At 41.1% G+C, this 18,428-nt stretch overlaps 1 protein-coding gene across 6 annotated transcripts in view; it reads left to right on the plus strand.

The window, feature by feature from the left end:
• SLC20A2 (solute carrier family 20 member 2) overlaps window positions 1-18,428 on the plus strand; it is a 107,197-nt gene that overhangs the window by 2,316 nt on the left and 86,453 nt on the right. The window contains exons 2-3 of one of the 6 annotated variants that reach the window (XM_082444335.1): window positions 16,896-17,206; window positions 17,873-18,203. The exons of 1 other annotated variant lie outside the window; for it this stretch is intronic. The gene's annotated coding sequence lies outside the window, so the exon portion shown is untranslated. Of the gene's footprint in view, window positions 1-3,305; window positions 3,407-4,213; window positions 4,273-16,895; window positions 17,207-17,246; window positions 17,453-17,872; window positions 18,204-18,428 lie in introns of those variants that run through there. 4 more of the 6 variants (XM_082444332.1, XM_082444336.1, XM_082444333.1 and 1 more) reach the window with 4 other exon arrangements.

Below are 18,428 nucleotides of genomic sequence, written 5' to 3' on the forward strand. Positions count from 1 at the left end.
TTTCTAGTAGATATTTGATATCTGTGAGCAGCCACTGGTAGAAGAAGAAGGGAAAAGGGCTCGAGGAGACAAAGCACAGGGCTTTAATGAATAGGCTTTCATTTGGGCAAAATTGAGCAGCTGGGCCTCCACAGCCTCTATTACGAAAACTGTTCCAGTAATACTGACTGTGTGTATCTGTAAATCTCTTATATGTTAGTTGTATCCAAAATATGGAGAATATCTCTTTAATGTGCTTCATAAACAGTGGAAGATATTTAGAATACAGTACATGAAAAGTTATTAATTTCTGTATGTTTGCCATTGTTGGAAGCCGGAGTGACTGTAATGCCAGCATTGGCTCCTGTTCACGAGACATTTAAGGGATGTTGAGTTTCATCGGGTTGGAGGACAGGCCCTTCTTCCTTACTTCAGAACTTGGCTCTCACGTGGAGTGAGTGCCCTTTTAGGTCCCGGGGTGCAGGGGCCGTTTCTGGGTCCCTCATGGCCGTATTCCAAGAGCCAAGGACAGAGGCCGGCCTACGGAAGGTGTGCGGTAAATATTTGTGGAATGAGCAGATACCCTGGAATCCTCTCTCTGTTCCCACCTGTCGTGGAAATCCAAGTCCCCTCTAGGGGCAGGGCCACTGCAGGCTTGCCCTCTCCAGAGTCCCAGCTCACAGTGAGTCCTTTGAATGGTAGCTGTCTAAACCACATACTTTGGCATTTAATCTTTTATGGCTTTGTATTGTTGCATGAGCGTTTCCTGTGTTTTGTTTCCCCACCCAAAATACAGGCTACTCGAGGGCAGGGGATACATGTTTACCCAGGTCTGTGTTTGAGAACTTCCTTGTTCATCCAGTATAATAATTTGTACCGAGTAGGTTTATTTGTACCTATTGAGTGAATATTAGGTGCCATGGGGGGAACATCAGAAATATTCAAACTGTGGTCCCAGTCCTCGCGTAGGTAGTATTTCAGTTGGGCAAACATTGTGTACACATGTGGAACAATACGAGAATTTGGAGTTACATAAAGCAAATAATGATAGCTAACATGGATGTAGTGCTTAAAATGTGCTTTTACATGTAAATGTATTCGACTCTCACAACAGTCCTTTGACGTAGGTACAGTTATAATCCCATTTTTCACATGAGGAAACTGAGGCACAGGGAGGTAATTAAGTCACCTGCCCGAGACCACAATGTGAGTAGTAAGCAGGGAGGTGGGATATGAACCCAGGCAGCCTGGCTCTTGAATCAGTGTGGGTTCTCTGGGGAGTTGTACTTTATCAAAGACAGAAAAGAGAGCTAAAAGTTGACCCTAGTTTCTCAGCTGTAAAGGAAGCTCTTTAAAAATTTCAAAGTAGCATACATGGTGGCAGTGACTCTGAGCTGCAGAAACAGTGCTGGATTTTCCAGGCAGAAGAGGTTGATAATGAAATGGTTGAGGGGACTGTATTTTGAAATGACTGAAGGCAAGAGGAGAAAAACCAAATTTTGAACCTCAAAGCTGAGGGGGACTAGGACCCTTGGTAGGTGTTGAATTCTAGGGCAGTGATTCACCAGGACAAAGGGCAGTGACTGCTTAAGGTACTAATTCAGTGTCAAATAACTCATGTGAAAGAGCTCTTCTTTTTTCAACACTTTTAAACCCCTAGTGAATGCAATTTACCAGGATGGGAGCATTACTGAAGGCTTCTGGTGCCCATCTGTCCGTTTGCCTTGTCCTTTTGTGAAATCTTGACCCACTTTTTCAGCTTGTCTTGGACAGTAGAGCACACTCTTGGGGCCCGGAGGCCTCTTCCAACCAAGTAATATTTCTTTGGTGGAAAAAAACTTAACGGCACTGTTGGTTTGGTGACAAACCTGGAGCGAGGTCACTTTGAAGCCATGTGGACTTGGATGAGGGCCTGCAAACAAAATCCAGCAAGATGAAGGAAAGTGGTATACTCTGAAAGCCCAGTTTTGTGTCCCTTTAGTCGGGAGCTGACAATATTATTTTGGGGGTGTTGGGCACCAACAGAGCCCATTGAATCCACATGACTCGGCCGACAGGGGAGCACACACGTCACCATACCCGCCGTCCAGGAGTCAGAGGAGGAGGTGCCCTGGGGTGAAGCCTGGGCCACAGCCCCGGGTAGCAGCTCTGCAGGTACGGTGTTCTGCGTGACATGTCGCTTCTGCTGGGGCGGGGGGTGTGCCCTTTGTCTTGGGGGCAGCTTTATAATTTGAGTAAGAAATGGCATGTTGCTGCTGTCATTTTAACGTCAGCTCGTATTTTGGGATGGCCTGTCAGAGCAGCAGCTTATGACTGTGAATATCGTCCTGCAGTTGTGTTCTATTTAAGTATCCGAGGATATAGTTGGGACAATTTGGGGTAAAAATAATCTCCATTGAAGTGTTTAACCAATTGGCACGTTAGCCTTAATCTTAGTTTTGGCATCTTCTCTGAACAGGGGATTTTTAGGGAAGGAGAAAATGACACAGGGATTCGTTTGTCTTAAACCTATCAAGCTGGAGTAATGGCATCCCTACTGCCCTGTTTTATGACTCTTAGGGCTGTAGAGCTGCATCCTGAACGTGACCTAGTGTGGTGGTTCTCTAAGTATGAGTGTAGACAGAATGACCCAGGGTTCATTATATAGTAACAGGAACAGATGCCTTAACCTAATCCCAGAGGTTAGAGCTCTTTAGAGCTGGAGCTGGGCAGGCATCTGTATTTTAAGCCATCCTCAGGTGATCCTAGTACCCATCTCCCCATGTAAGAAGAACCAGCCCTGTATTTTATAGATGAGAAAATCAGGGCAAAGTCAAATGGCTTGCCTACAGCTGGTTCAGTGGTGTCAAGATTTTATCACCAAGTAGTATGCAATTTCAGAATTTTATGGCTAGAAGAAATTTTCCAGGTCATCAGTTCTGTAGCTCACTTTATAGCTCAGTATAAATCATGCTTGTTCATACCATTTCCAAATAAGATATGAACGCAGAGAAATAGCGTTTTCTCAAAGCCCATCTTCTATCCTGGCCATGGTAAACATCAAAACGTCAGTCACCAGAATTTCTTTACAATTTTAATGGATATTTTTTGTTAATTTCAGGAACAGTCAATTATTTGCAGTATTTTTTATTGTATAACCTGTGATGCCCTATAAAATTTTTTTGAAAATATATTTAAAGTTGAAGTGAAGGATTGAAATTTTTTATCTGAGTTACTTATTTTTCAGTCTTAGCGAAAATGTAACACTGTGTGAGAATTTTCACTACTTTATTAGAGTCTTTTTGTTTTTAAAATCTGATTGATTTTTAGCTTTTTTTTTTTTTTCAAGGCATCTTACCTTGGAAACAGCACAGCTTGGCTTCCGTGTCATCGTTGAGTTCAGAGAATCCTAGTTTCACCGTGTCCTCAGTAGAGACCAGAGAACCAGGTTTGTTCCTTTAAGAAGTGTCCCAGTGCCTTGGAATTCAGCAGCTGTTTCCAGAAGTAAATAATCATGTCAGATGCCTGTGAATGGACTGTGTGGCCGAGTGACCCGTCACGATATTCATGGAAGAATGGTTTAAAAAAACAAAACAAAACTGAAGAAAAGGCAAATTTCAAGAATCGGCCCAATGCCATTTAGGATTTTTGAGCAGCTGAAAGAAGATAGTTCTGCAAGTATGAGCAGCAAGACTCTAGCATATTTCTTTACATGTTTCTTACATTGTCTTTGTTAACCCATTGCTTTTGTGTATAATATTTGAGTTATTTTCCCCTGCTGCTAAAGCTGGTAATCTGCGTACGATCAGAGTTTCAATCTGTGTGGATAGAGAAATAGTAGATACAATAGGAGAAATGGGAGCTTATAATAGGATGTTGGCCCTCAGAAATTGACTTTCACTGAAGAATTCCTCAAGGTGCGGGATGTTGAGAAACTGCTTCTTCTCAGTGATTGTTCAAAGCTTGGCGGCTTTAGGTTCATCTTCCTTTATCTTCCTCTCAGCCTCTGTGTGTGCCTGCTTTTTTTCTTGCACAGTTTTTTGGACCGAAAATCTGATGACTGTATTTTTTCAGCTTAAAAATAAAGAGTTATACGAATTACAGCTTCATAAATAGACCTTTGGTACGGTAGCTTTTCTACCCTTGGTTATTTCCTAGGATTAAGAGTAGAATAATTTCCCTTCTTTTTCAGAATGGCTCTTCCTTATTGTTTTTATGTTCTTGTTAAGTGTTTTGTTTTCTCTGTTGTTTCTAGATGGAAATGAAGGATGATCTCTGTGTTCTGTTTTCAGTTATGTAGGAGTCCAGAATAAGGTGGGTCGTAGAAATTTATAGGAAATTTGCATCTTTTCACTGTTATTGTTTTAACCTTGTGTTAAGCTTCCATCAGACTTTTTTTTTTTTTCTTTTTTTTTAGCAGTATTGATGTAAGTGTCACCTTCTTACTCTGCCCTTTCTTTTTTAGGGCAGTAGTAAGAAGCAGGGATTTCTCCAAATACTGATAAGCACAGAGAGAGAAAAAGTGAGAGAGAGAGAAAGCTTTTGTGATTAGTAAATGAAGCAGTTGGTCACTAAGGTCATTGATGTGTATGTGTCAGTGTGAAAATTAGTTTGTGGAACAATAAATGCTGGAGAGGGTGTGGAGAAAAGGGAACTCTCTTGCACTGTTGGTGGGAATGTAAATTGATACAGCCACTATGGAGAACAGTATGGAGGTTCCTTAAAAAACTACAAATAGAACTACCATACGACCCAGCAATCCCACTACTGGGCATATACCCTGAGAAAACCATAATTCAAAAAGAGTCATGTACCACAATGTTCATTGCAGCTCTATTTACAATAGTCAGGACATGGAAGCAACCTAAGTGTCCATCAACAGATGAATGGATAAAGAAGATGTGGTACATATACACAATGGAATATTACTCAGCCATAAAAGAAATGAAATTGAGTTATTTGTAGTGAGGTGGATGGACGTAAAGTCTGTCATACAGAGTGAAGTAAGTCAGAAAGAGAAAAACAAATACCGTATGCTAACACATATATATGGAATCTAAAAAAAAAGAAGGTTATGAAGAACCTAGGGACAGGACAGGAATAAAGACACAGACGTAGAGAATGGACTTGAGGACACGGGGAGGGGGAAGGGTAAGCTGGGACAAAGTGAGAGAGTGGCATGGACATATATACACTACCAAATGTAGAATAGATTGCTAGTGGGAAGCAGCCGCATAGCACAGGGAGATCAGCTCCTGCTTTGTGACCACCTAGAAGGGTGGGATAGGGAGGGTGGGAGGGAGACGCAAGAGGGAGGGGATATGGGGATATATGTATATGTATAGCTGATTCACTTTGTTATAAAGCAGAAACTAACACACTATTGTAAAGCAATTATACTCCAATAAAGATGTTGAAAAATAATAATAATACAGGAGGGAGGAAATAGGTATGGATGAAACAAGTTGACAGAAAGAAAAAAGAAAATTAGTTTGTGGGTTAGAGCTAAGATGGTTAACTGACATAAGTAAATTTTATTGTTTTCAGCTCTTCTTACTTTTGCTACTAAGTCAGTTGACCTCATCCATACTTTTCTCCTCTGGAGATTGTGGAAACCATTGTTCTCAATCAGGTTTTACCCAGCAGAGAGAAACAGAAACAAAAGAACAGGTTTAAAAATTTAATTTAATATAGTGAAATTCCAGAAACCATTTGTCTTTTTTTTAATATTTCCTTTCCCAGAGGTTTCTTTTACTTTATCCTTTTTTTTGCCTTTCTACCCTACCTATTTATCACCTGGTCTCACTTTTACATTTTTCCTCATTTGTCCAGAATTTCGTGTTTGGTGTCTTTGCATTTTGCCTCCTTCCTTCCTTTTTCTATGACTCAGTCTCCCATTGAAAATGCCGTCTGTTCCTTGGGCACGCCTCCTTCCTCGCCGGCCCCGCCGTTCTTTCTTGTCCCCTCTTGTAATTCAGTTCCTGTCCTCTCGCCCCTGCCTGGTTCCTCCTTGCCTCTGCTCACTTCTGTCACCTCCCGTCGGTGATGACCTCTCCTCCACCACCTCCGTCTGCTTCTGTCTGTAGAGCTCACTGATCTGTCACGGCTTTCATGGAGCTCTGATTCCTGCTCAGCCCTACATTTATGCTGTTTTCTTCCTGTACCTTTTGTGCATTTGCTCCGTGAGCTCTTTTTCTATTTTCCTTGTCCCTGGGTGGCAGGTATTTCTAGAGGGATTTGTTGTCTGTATTTGCGTAGAACACAGGTCCTTGCTGTGTATTTCCTGGGTAGCCAGGATGAATCAATTATTATTAACTTTTCTTGGAACATTGAGCTTCCTGTGTTTTCTGCTTCTAAGAATTAGATTGGTATTCTAGAAGACTAATATTACTTTAAAGAGAGGAGAGTCATATGATTTTAACATATGATTTTAACATTTTTAACTCTTTATTCAAGAGTTCGTGCCATTTCACTTCACTGGCTTGTCTTGAAAAATTAAAGAAGACAGACGTCCAAAGCAGGTTTGGGGCTAGGGGTGGGTGGGGGATGAGAAGAGAAAGATAAGTACCACAAAAGGACTCGCAGTCAGTTTCTATCACTGGAAGGAAAACGGAAACCACAAACGCAGACTCTAAGATTTAGTAGGTAAAAGGTCCCCTAAAAGAATAAAAAGTATCAGTAATTCTGTTAACTAATCTGAGTACCAAGTCATCTGTATTTTTATATGTTCCTTGAAGTTCCAGGACTTTAATAACAAAACAGAAACTTAATCTTTTACATATTCATTTTATTTTGAGAGACTTGATGTCTCCTTAAGTATTAACCTGTGTCATTTTGTAATTACACTGTACCAGTCTCCAAATGTCATGAATAACCAACCCTGTTAGTTTCTTGTGTAGGAAAGCGTATAAATTGTGTGGTCTTGCCCCTCTGGACTCTGGAGTCGTGTTGTAATGAAAAGGTAGCTTTTTGGCAAAATCTTAACGTTCTGCTGTTGATGGTTTACATTGTCGTATATTTTTCCTTCATTCTTGCATGCACTATGAGTGTCGAGCTGTCCTGTCATTTCGTTTTGTGCAGTGAACTACTGGAGGTGGACTAATGTGAGTGCAGATGCAGCTTTATTCAACGTGAAGAAGAAAAACCCTATATGCCACATAATGTAGTGTCTAAATGCTATGTTAAGAACAGCCCTACAGATTCAGGCTGATCGTATTGAATCTCCTTTCTGCCTGCGTCTGCCTTCCTTGAGGTAGTGGTTGGCAGGTATCTTGAAGCTGGTTCTGTAATGTTCACCACCCATGAGCAGCTAGCAGAATTAACATCAGAACCACTGTTAAGTACTAGCAAGAAGTGCATGCAGATGTGCTAAATACAGGACTGTGTTCTGGGATTACAGAGATAAGGTGTGAGCCATTCTCTCCGGAAGCTCATCATTGAGTAGGAAATGTTGATAAGTGAACGACTGCAATACAGTAGGGCAGATGCAAAACTATACGTAAGTAGCTGCTGTCATAGGCAGAGATTAATTGGGAGAGTTAGAAAGTAGAGGTCAAAAACCTCAAAAAGTCAGATATAATGTGTAGGTAACGGGGGATGTGCGTGTGTGTGTATTGCGATTATGCTGGTCTCTCTTTATTACCTGTGTGAACTGGGCAACTTACTGAAAGCACTCAGGCTCAGTGTCTTCACTTTGAAATGGTGATAATTGTCTAGTAATGTTACACGGATTAAATGAGGTAATATATACGGGGTGCCAGTATGGTCCATTATTCAGTTATTGTTTAAAAATTGGAGAAGGAAACACCCGGTAGAGAACACGGCAGATGAGCATACTCTTATTATGTAGGTAATGTTGCTGCCCCACGTGCTTGGAATTCCCACTTCAAATTTGCTTTTATAGTTTTTAGGAAAACTTAACCTTACTAAAAACCTTGTAGTCAATCCCCTCCTTTTTTTTAACCAAAAGAAGTTTATTTCGCTTAGTCTACTTGCCAGGTGTAGTTCTCAGTGACGGTGATTTCTTCCCATACGTCACATCCATTCTCAAATTTAAAATTTGCTACAGTTAAGTATATTTGACAGAAATATGCCACAGGTTTTAAAGTGTTTAGCTAGAATGACATCACTGGGTTAGGTCTCCGTAACAACTGCTTTCAGGAAAATTGGAGTAAGATTTATTGGATACAGATGCTTTGGAGTGTGTTATAAAATCCGTCTTTGTAGAGTTGTAATCACTACACTGGGTTATATATACGAACCTAAATTTAGTTCCTGGATTATATCTATGTTTTTGTTATTTTAAAAGCTGTTTAAATTAACTTCTTTTAACAGAACCCAAACTGAACAGTCTGCATTTTCTAGTGTAGTAGAAAAAATTGGCACAGTGATTTAATATTATTTTGCTTATATTATGGTTGATTAATTTCTTTAAAATCTGGGTCTGTGTCCTAGACCATAGGATAAACCAGGCCGGGTAAACTTTTCACTTGAAACAAATGATTCTTCTGTTCTGGGTTGTTGAGTCTTGTTATAAAAGTCCACTAATTCATAGCATGATTAGACTTGTCTGTTCTGTCGTAATTTTGTGTATTATAAGTGTTGTATTTGGGGTAATTTTTAAATATCAGTATTGGGATAGAACTACCAGCCCAGAATTTTGATCAAAATATATGTCTTGTCTAAAGCATCTTTAAAGTTCCTTATTTACAGTCAAGGGATTTAAATCAGTTTAGTTTGTGTTTTATGGCTGGTGTTAATTTGTATTGATGTTACATTCATTTCGATAGCAAGGGAGACTTGGTGCATTAATATTCCAAAGTTTAGTTTAAGCTGGCTGTGATTAGACAAGTGGCTTTCACTTGTATTCTCTGGAAGATTCTCCACAGCAGTCCTGTGGGCATGTTAACACGTTTAATCACCCTAATGAATGTCTAGTTAGCAGAGGGCTTTGGGACATCACAGCAGATGGCGTAGAACGAGCTGAGGTGTTGGTTTTGTCTTTCAGTGCTCCATGTTATATACTTTGAGAAATGAAATTTTTTTCTGATAGTGTTCTAATTTTTCTTGGATTTTTGTATATTATTGATAACAACGACAATTACCATTATGGAGCCTCAGTAGGGCCAGGCTCTTGACATACATTGAACTCTTTGCTACTAGTCAGGTAATTTTCTAATAAAATTTGAGGTTATGAAATACATTATGTAATATACATTTATGTATTATGTGCAATATGTGTTTATATTGATAAATAAATAGGCAGATAAATGTTAGGGCAGTTCTGCAGATGCATAGGTTTGTGGTGAGCGTTACATCTCCCCACTGTGAAAGTGAGGATGTTGAGGGAGGTTATTGAGCTGCCCAAGGTCACACAGACAGTAACTGGTGAAACCAGGATTGCACTCCAGGTCTGATGTAATCCCATGCTTTCAATCACTTTTCTGTTCTGCCTTTAAAATATTTCCCTTGAAAAAGTAAAGTTTAGCTGTTTTATAAATGCATCCTATTTTGAGCTAAGGTGGTCTCTATTAATTCTATGCTGTACAGCTACTTTTTCCCAAAAATAAAACAACTGTGTTCTTGACCGTGGGAGTAATGAGGCTCAGTGTTAAAAGTAACCAATGCTTAGTGGAAAAACAAAACCAAATACTATGGAAAAGTATAAAGGAGGTGGTGAAAATCACTAGATATGTGGTTTGGTGTATGGTTGGTCTTCCAGACTTTTTGGTGTATAAATACATATATATATATATATTTTTAAAGCAAAAATAGATTCATAACATGCATGTTGTTTAGTAATTCTTCTTTCATTTATTATATATTGGCCATCATTCCACAGCATTATAAGTTTACATCTTCATGAAAATTTTTCTTTTTCATTTTTTAAAAATAATCTTTTTATTTTAGAACAGTTTTGGGTTTATGGAAAATCGCAGAGCTGGCGCAAAGAGTTCCCTGTTTCCCTGATCATTAACATCTTACCTTAGTGTGGTGTGTTTGTCAGAACTAATGAGCCAGCATTGATACATCGTTATTAACCGAAGTCCATGCTTCCTCAGATTTCCTTAGCTTTTTTACCTCCTGTCTTTTTGTGTTCCAGGATCCCGTCCAGGATTCCATACTTCAGTCCTCAGGTCTCCTTCGGCTCTCCGTGCCTGTGACAGTTTCTTACAGACTTTTCTTGTTTTTTATGACTTGGACAGTTTGGGGGCATACTAGTCAGCTGTTGTAGAGTGCCCCTCAACTGGGGTTTGGCTGATGTTCTTCTCACGGTTCGACTGGGGTTGTGTGTTTGGGGGAGAGAGACCCCTGGGGCCAAGAGCCGTTTTCATCCCATCGTTTCAAGGGTGCCTGCTGTCTGTGTGACGTTGACCTTGGTATCCTGACGGAGGCGGCGCTTGTCAGGTGTCTGTACTGCAAAGTTACTCTCTCTTTCTCCCCTTCGCATCTGTGCTCTTGGGAAGAAGGCAGCACCCACGTCAGGAGTCGGGGGCCATGCTCCACCTCTTTGGGGCGGGGCAGGGGACCTACCTACAGTGTTTGGAATTCTGCAGCCCAGGAGCTTTGTCTGTTCTCCCCAGGTATTCATTTATCCAGTCGTTTACTTACATCGTGTAGACCAGTGGGTATTTATACTTGTGTTATAATCTGACACAACACTACTGTATTGCTCAAATTGTTCCAGCTTTGGCCATCTGGAGAGCTTTCAGCTGGTTCCTGTCTCCCTTTGCCATACCCTGTTATTGTGGGTTCTTGTCTTCCTTTTTTTACATAGCTGCTTGGTATTCCACTGTAAGAGTACACCATAATATATTTAATCCCTCTTTAATGATAATTTAGGTATCAGATTTCTCACCATTGTAAACAAGCCTGTGATGAACAGTCTTCAAAAACTGTATTTATGAAAATATTCTTTGATCATTCAGGAAAAGTTGCAGTGTTAAAAGGACTGCCCATTTTACATTTTAGGTGTCCCTGACTCTTTCCTAAGGATATTTAAGCAGATTTCTGAGGAGTGATCATTTCCACCTGACCTGGGAAAACAGTGGTGTGTTTATCACTGTAGTTGCCTCCCTTTTTGCTTTTTTTCATGTGATCAGGGCTGGTGGTGCAGGTGGCACCAGTGGTCCCAAAAGCTGCTTTGAGAATTAATCTCCGTGTCCCTATCACCCAGCTTTATCTGTCAGCTTGTGGCCAATCTTGTTTAAAACTGCCACCCACTACCCGCCCCCCGACCACCCCCCCCCCTTATTATTTGCATTGAATTTATGGATGGAGTGATAAAGGGCAGAAAGTTTCCTTTTGCTTTTTCTAAGCCATACTGAAGCCAACCTTAACTGCATTATTGTATTTAAAACTATTTTATTGCAAATAAATATTCATCTTGCTAGCCCCTGTTCATTGTATGAGGATTCTGGTTTTATTCTAACCTCATTCAGACTATCCTGCCTGGCATTTGACGAGATTGCAAGCTTTCCCTTTTCTTTCATGAATAGGCTTTGTCACAGTCAATCAGCTTTATTTACCCCCATCTTGAGTGCCTTATTTGTATTATTTCCGAATTTTGGCTCCCTCTTATCTACCTGTTTCCATTCAGCGAGCACCTTTTAAAGAGGAGAAATCAATGTTACTCTTCTTCTCATTTCTAAGAAAAAGTTTAAAAGATAAATAAAAAATAAACACAGTTTCAAATACATCTGTGGTCAAGTGCATTCAGTTATCCAGGGCTGATGTGTATTGTGGATTTAAGTTCTTGGAAGACACACTGTTCAGCAGGTATGCTGTGGGCATATTTAAGATTTTACGTCTGTAGTATTTCACCTACTCTACCTATATATTAAGCTACTCTTTAAACCCTTCCTGGTACAATAATCATCCTCTTTGCTTTGAGATGGTCTTAACTTCGACGTCGTTGCTCCTTGCTGTCTGTGTGACCTTGATTGAATTTCTTGCCTTTCTGTTCGCTCATCTGAAAAGTGAGGCTGTCTAGCAGCTGCCACCTCACTGGGCCGAGCGTTGAGTTGAATGAGATCAGCTGTAGTGCCTGGTGCGCGATAAACGCTCAGTAAATATCATTCGTCATCTTTTCCTCTCCAGCCATCTGGTATATCTCCCGTTACTTGTTTATACCTTCACTTAGATGAAGAAAAACGGTTTATTGTAAGTAAGTCACCACCTTCATGATTCCCTCAAACTTGTTTTAAACTTTTTGTTTTGAAATGGTTAGAGTCACAGGAAGTTGTAAAAATACAGAGTTCCCGTGTATTCTTCACCCAGTTTCCCCCAGAGGCAACTGGTACCAGAACAAAGGCGGAAAATAGACCTCGGTACAATCCACAGAGCTTATTCAGATTTCTCCAGTTTTACATGCACTGTGTGTGTGTGACTATTTGTGGGTGTGTATGTACATGTGTGTGTGTGTGTGACTATGTGTGGGTGTGTATGTATATGTGGTGTGTGTGTGTGACTATATGTGGGTGTGTATGTATATGTGGGGTGTGTGTGTGTGACTGTGTGTGGGTGTGTATGTATATGTGGTGTGTGTGTGTGACTGGGTGTGTATGTATATGTGGTGTGTGTGACTATGGGTGTGTGTGTGTGACTGGGTGTGGGTATGTATATGTGGTGTGTGTGTGTGACTGTGGGTGTGTATGTATATGTGGCGTGTGTGTGTGTGACTGGGTGTGGGTGTGTATGTATATGTGGTGTGTGGGTGACTATGTGTGGGTGTGTATGTATATGTGGCGTGTGTGTGTGACTGGGTGTGTGTGTGTATGTATATGTGGTGTGTGTGTGTGAGACTGTGGGTGTGTATGTATATGTGGTGTCTGTGACTGGGTGTGTATGTATATGTGGTGTGTGTGTGTGACTGGGTGTGTATGTATATATGGTGTGTGTGTGTATGTGACTGGGTGTTTGTGTGTGGCTATGTGTGGGTATGTATATGTGGTGTGTGTGTGGCTGTGTATGTGGGGGTGTGTGTGTGTGTAACTGTGGGTGTGTGACTGTGTGGGTGTGTATATATATGTGTGTGTGGCTGTGACTGGGTGTGTATGTATATGTGGTGTGTGTGTGACTATGTGTGGGTGTGTTTGTATATATGGTGTGTGTGGGTGTGACTGTGTGTGACTGGGTGTGTATGTATATGTGTGTGTGTGACTGTGTGGGTGTGTATGTATATGTAGGGGGTGTGTGTGTGACTGTGGGCGTGTATGTATATGTGGGGTGTGTGTGTGTGACTGGGTGTGTATGTATATGTGGGGGTGTGTGTGTGACTGTGTGTGGGTGTGTATGTATATGTGGGGGGGGTGTGTGTGACTGTGGGTGTGTATGTATATGTGTGGTGTGTGTGTGTGACTGTGTGGGTGTGTATGTATATGTGGGGGGTGTGTGTGACTGTGTGGGTGTGTATGTATATGGTGTGTGTGTGTGACTGTGGGTGTGTATGTATATGTGGTTGTGTGTGTGACTGTGGGTGTGTATGTATATGTGGTGTGTCTGTGTGAGACTGTGGGTGTGTATGTATATGTGGGGGTGTGTGTGTGTGACTCTGGGGGTGTGTGTGTGACTGGGTGTGTATGTATATGTGGTGTGTGTGTGTGACTGGGTGTGTATGTATATGCGGTGTGTGTGTGTGACTGTGGGTGTGTGTGTGTGACTGTGGGTGTGTATGTATAGGTGTGTGTGTGACTGTGGGTGTGTATGTATATGTGGTGTGTGTGTGTGTGTGACTGTGTGGGTATGTATATGTGGGGGTGTGTGTGTGACTGTGGGTGTGTATGTATATGGTGTGTGTGTGTGACTGGGTGTGTATGTATATGTGGTGTGTGTGTGTGAGACTATGTGGGTGTGTATGTATATGTGGGGGTGTGTGTGTGAGACTGGGTGTGTGTGTGTGACTGTGTGGGTGTGTATGTATATGTGGTGTGTGTGTGTGACTGGGTGTGTATGTATATGTGGTGTGTGTGTGTGTGACTGTGTGTGTGTATGTATATGTGGTTGTGTGTGTGGGTGTGGGTGTGTATGTATATGTGGTGTGTGTGTGTGACTGTGTGGGTGTGTATGTATATGTGGTGTGTGTGTGTGTGTGACTATGGGTGTGTATGTATATGTGGCGTGTGTGTGTGTGTGTGTGCAGTTCCATCACGTGTAGATCTGTGTAACCACCACCACAACCAGGATACACAACTGACCTATCAACTCAAGGCTTCTTGCTACCTCTTTATAACCTTCCCTTGACCCACCAACCCTTGGTAACCACTAACGTGTTCTCCAGCTTTATAATTTCGTCATTTTGAGACTATTATATAAGTGGAATCATGCAGCATGTGACCTTTTGAGATTGGCTTTTTTAACTTGGCATAATGCCCCGGAGATCCCTTCATGCTGTTGCGTGTATCAATAGTTTGTTCCCTTTTATTGCCTAGTACGGGCATGGTATGGATGTATCACAGTTTAACCTTTTGTCTTTTGGAAGGACATTTGGGTGGTTTCCAGTTTGGGGCTGTTACAGATAAAGCTGTTGTGAGCATTTGTATACAGGTGTTTTGTGTGGACCTGAGTTTTCATTTCACTAGGATAAATGCTTAGGAGTGCAATTCCTGGATCAAAACTCCTTTGATAGACCATTGTAAGCTTCTTTGAAAATGCATGCTAATGCCATCCACACTTGTAGATATATATATATAAAGGCAATTATTTGTTAATACCAGCCATTATAAATAATATAAATAATATACATTGTCCTTTGTTTTAAACTATCTTTCTGTGTAAATTGCGGCATGTGTCCGAAGTACAGAATTCTGTCTTTTTTGTACTGTAATGTAATATGTACTAAATAAATATTTCATTTTGTTAATGAATCCCCTTTCATACTTTATTAAAAATTTTCTTGGGCATATAATTGTTCTCAGATACTAAATTTGAATGGGGGAGATAGTTCATGCAATGGTTTTTCATTTTATCTATTTTCTGCGATGTGGTAGAGCTGAATTTTTAAAAATACTTAGAGTAGCACAAAAAACCAGGAAGTCCATTAATTGACTAATGTCTGGCAAAATTTCAGATAATCGGTAGAATAGTGCTGGCACTTTTGCTTTCCAACATAATGTTTGGCATCCTAAGATGTTTCATAAAATCGTTGTCTCCAAAGTTTATAATAAATAAGTTATTATTCAGGTGACGCTACAAATACTCTTTTGACATGTGAAGGGTCCTTAATTGTGGTGGCCATGGATTTACGTAACTTTATTTAATTTGGGCATCAGAAGTCCACATAAGGATGATATGAGTTATAGACGGGGGACAGGGTCAGCTGGTTGATCGGTTTTGGCTTTCCCGAATGTAGCCTTAAAATAACTGATAAAGAAAAAGCTCTTTGTAAAAGATGGGAAGAAAGGAAGGAAGAGGATGAACTGTAAAAAGCAGTGGTTCTTAACTCTGTCTGAATTATCTAGTTAGCTTTAAAAACGAAACAAGTACCTACGCCCAGGCCAGTTAACTTAGAATCTCTGGAAGTGGCTCCCAGGCACTGGGATTTTTAAAAAATGCTTCCAGGTAATTCTGATGTTTAGCCAAGGTTGAGAACCCCTGAACCAACAGGAATGGCATCTCTGCTCATATGTCTTCACCTTAGAATTTGCTAGCGTTTGTGCTTCATGCATCCATCTCCTGCGTATTGGACTAATGTGGGTTCCGCATACCTTTCTTTTATTTACGGCTCTGCTGAGGTGCATATTTTCCTAAGGGGGAAAATAATCACACTTGTGAATTGTGGACACATTTAATCTACAAAACACAGCTTTACTCTGTATTACGGAAGAGTGCCTGTGACATGGAATCAAGTACCCCAAACAGTGAAAAACTCAGAATCACTGAAAAGTCAAAAAGGAAGTTAGATTTCGTCCAAGGTATACTGTGGGTGGGAACCTTTTGGAGAAATTAGGCATTTAGAAAACCTGCCTGGGACTTCCCTGGCGGTCCAGTGGTTAAGACTCCACGCTTCTATTGCGCGGGGCACGGGTTCAATCCCTGATCCGGGAACTAAAATCCTGCATGTCGTGGGGTGCAGCCAAAGAAAAAGAAAACGTGCCTGGAGTGTTGGGATGAGAGAGCTGAGTCTATTTATAGATCCTATTGTCAGCTTTATTTAGTTTCTTTTCTTTTTAAAATTTATTACTTTGCAAAAGCAGCATTTGCTTGTAACAAGTGAAAGTATACAAGGATGAACAAAGAAAAAAAGAATTCATCCCCCACCCATGTTTACAGATGTGAATTCTTCCACACCTTTTCCTGTATTCAGAAAAGTATGTTTAAGGATGTAAGGTTTGTCGGGGTTTTTTTGCTTTTTAACTAGGATCATACTCAATATATTATTCTGAAGCTTGCTTCTTCTCCTTAATATATCATGGCTATTTCTCCAGGTCAAGAGATCAGCTCTAACTCTTGTTTCCAAAAAATGAATTAAAATTTTCAATATACCATAATTTATTCAACCATTTCCCTGCAGATGGATATTCAGGATGTTCCTCCCCACACACTTTTTTTTTGCCTCTACAAACAGTGACGCAACACGTATCTTTGTATGTATAACTTTAGGTGCTTGTGCTTCTGTGTCTAAAATATTCTTAAAACCTGTGGTTTGGTTTTGGGCAGATTTCTTAGTTTCTGGATATCTTCTCTGATAGAATTAGTGAGTTAAGGTCAGTTGAATTCCAGTTAATTGGCTTCTTCTGGGTATTAAGTTGGGCATTAGATAGCAGAATCAATTATTTTAGAAATGGATCTGAATGAATTCTAGTGACCATAGGTGTTTTTCATAGGTCCTAGGATTCCTAAGGTTTCACCTTGAACAGGCCAATGGATGGGCTTCATGGGGGTCCAGGAATCATTTGATATTGATTGCAAAACTGTGTACATTTTCTGGCTTTCATCAGATTTTCAACAGGGCTGTTGCCTCAAGGAAGGCTGACATCAACCTAGGAGAGATGACTAATACCACACGTAGCAGACTGGATTCAGAATAATCTGAATAGGTGGTGGTAATGTTCTAAAACCAGCAAGATGAAGTAGCCTCAGGATGAACCATCTGCAGGAGTTGAGGACTGCCCCACATGCACCTGAGACAAAAACGAGCCATGAGTTTATTTGGCCACAGGCTTCTGTGAGCCTCTCTGTGATGCAGCTGCTGAAAATAGATGTTAGAGCACACCTGGTGAATGTGTTTACTCCTGTGACCCATGCTTAGGTGAGACATTAGCAGGGGAGGGAGACCGGTGGTGGGCTGAGAAGTGCAGTCACGGGAGGAAGCACCGGAGGAGGAGTTGGGTGGTCGGAGCAGAAGGAGAGGGTGTTGAAGAGCGACGTGCATTGGGGACGGGCAGGACCGGAAGGTGGTGTGGAGAGCTGGTGCGTGTGGACGCGCAAGTGCGCAGTAAATATGTGAAGGCGTGGACATCACAAGGCAAAGGATCGTGACCTGCTCTCAGCTCTGGTGAGAGTTCCCCAGTGATGGGGTGGGTGCCCTGGAGAGTCATGACTTCAAGCCTATGATGGGGGACCAGGACAGGGGCTGTAGAAGGAATTCCTGCTCTAAGTGAGAGGTTGTACCATAGGACTTCAAAACCCTTTTAATTGGATTGTCATGTTTCTTCTCCCAGGTGCTTGAATTCCAGAACAGGAGAAAATTCTAGGATAACATCGTAGGCTCTTTTAAAGTACTTTTATAGAGGGGATGGTTTTAACTCAAAGGCTACATGATTGCCAGTACAGGTGTTTCAAAGGTGCTGAAATGTTGAAATATAACAGGTTTTTATCTGAAACTTGCGGCGCATAAGTTATTCCACTGTTAAACCTGAAGTAACTAGTCTAGGCCTGTAGTGTGTGGTTTAAGACTTTATTTTTGTCTCTTTAGAGAGGAGAAAAGCCACATTCTTTTCATGCTGCAAAAGAGAGTAAAAAAGGAAATTTCACCACTTCCTGGCTTCATTGTGGCCTCCGGAAACATAGGACACTATCTTCATTAGACTAATTGTTCTGAATCCTGACTCACGATAATAACACTGCCTGGAATTTGTGTCTTGCTTGTTGTCTGCACAGGCCTGCACCCAATTCTGCATACTGTCCTGTGAAGATGTAGCTCTGATATTTCACTTGGGTGAGATACGGATATCTCTTATCGCCCCTCAATAATTGAAACAATATAAAAATCCTTTCAGTTGTGGAAATGGATAAATGCTGTCAAGGTTTGTTTGTTTGTTTGTTTTAATTATAAAGCTTTAAAAAAACAAAAAACCCTGTATCTCACACTAGTGGTCTTAGAACAGCTTGGGGGCTGCTGCCACTTCCGACCATGGGTTCCATTCCTTGTTATGGCGCCAGAGAGGTTTAGGTTAGGGCTTAAGGAGATGGGCTCCACCACTTGCTGGCTCTGGGACCTGATCTCCCAAGTCTGTTTCCTTGTAGAGGGA

Source organism: Balaenoptera physalus (assembly GCF_965194825.1).
Source record: "Balaenoptera physalus genome assembly, chromosome: 21".
Classification (NCBI taxonomy): Eukaryota; Metazoa; Chordata; class Mammalia; order Artiodactyla; family Balaenopteridae; genus Balaenoptera; species Balaenoptera physalus.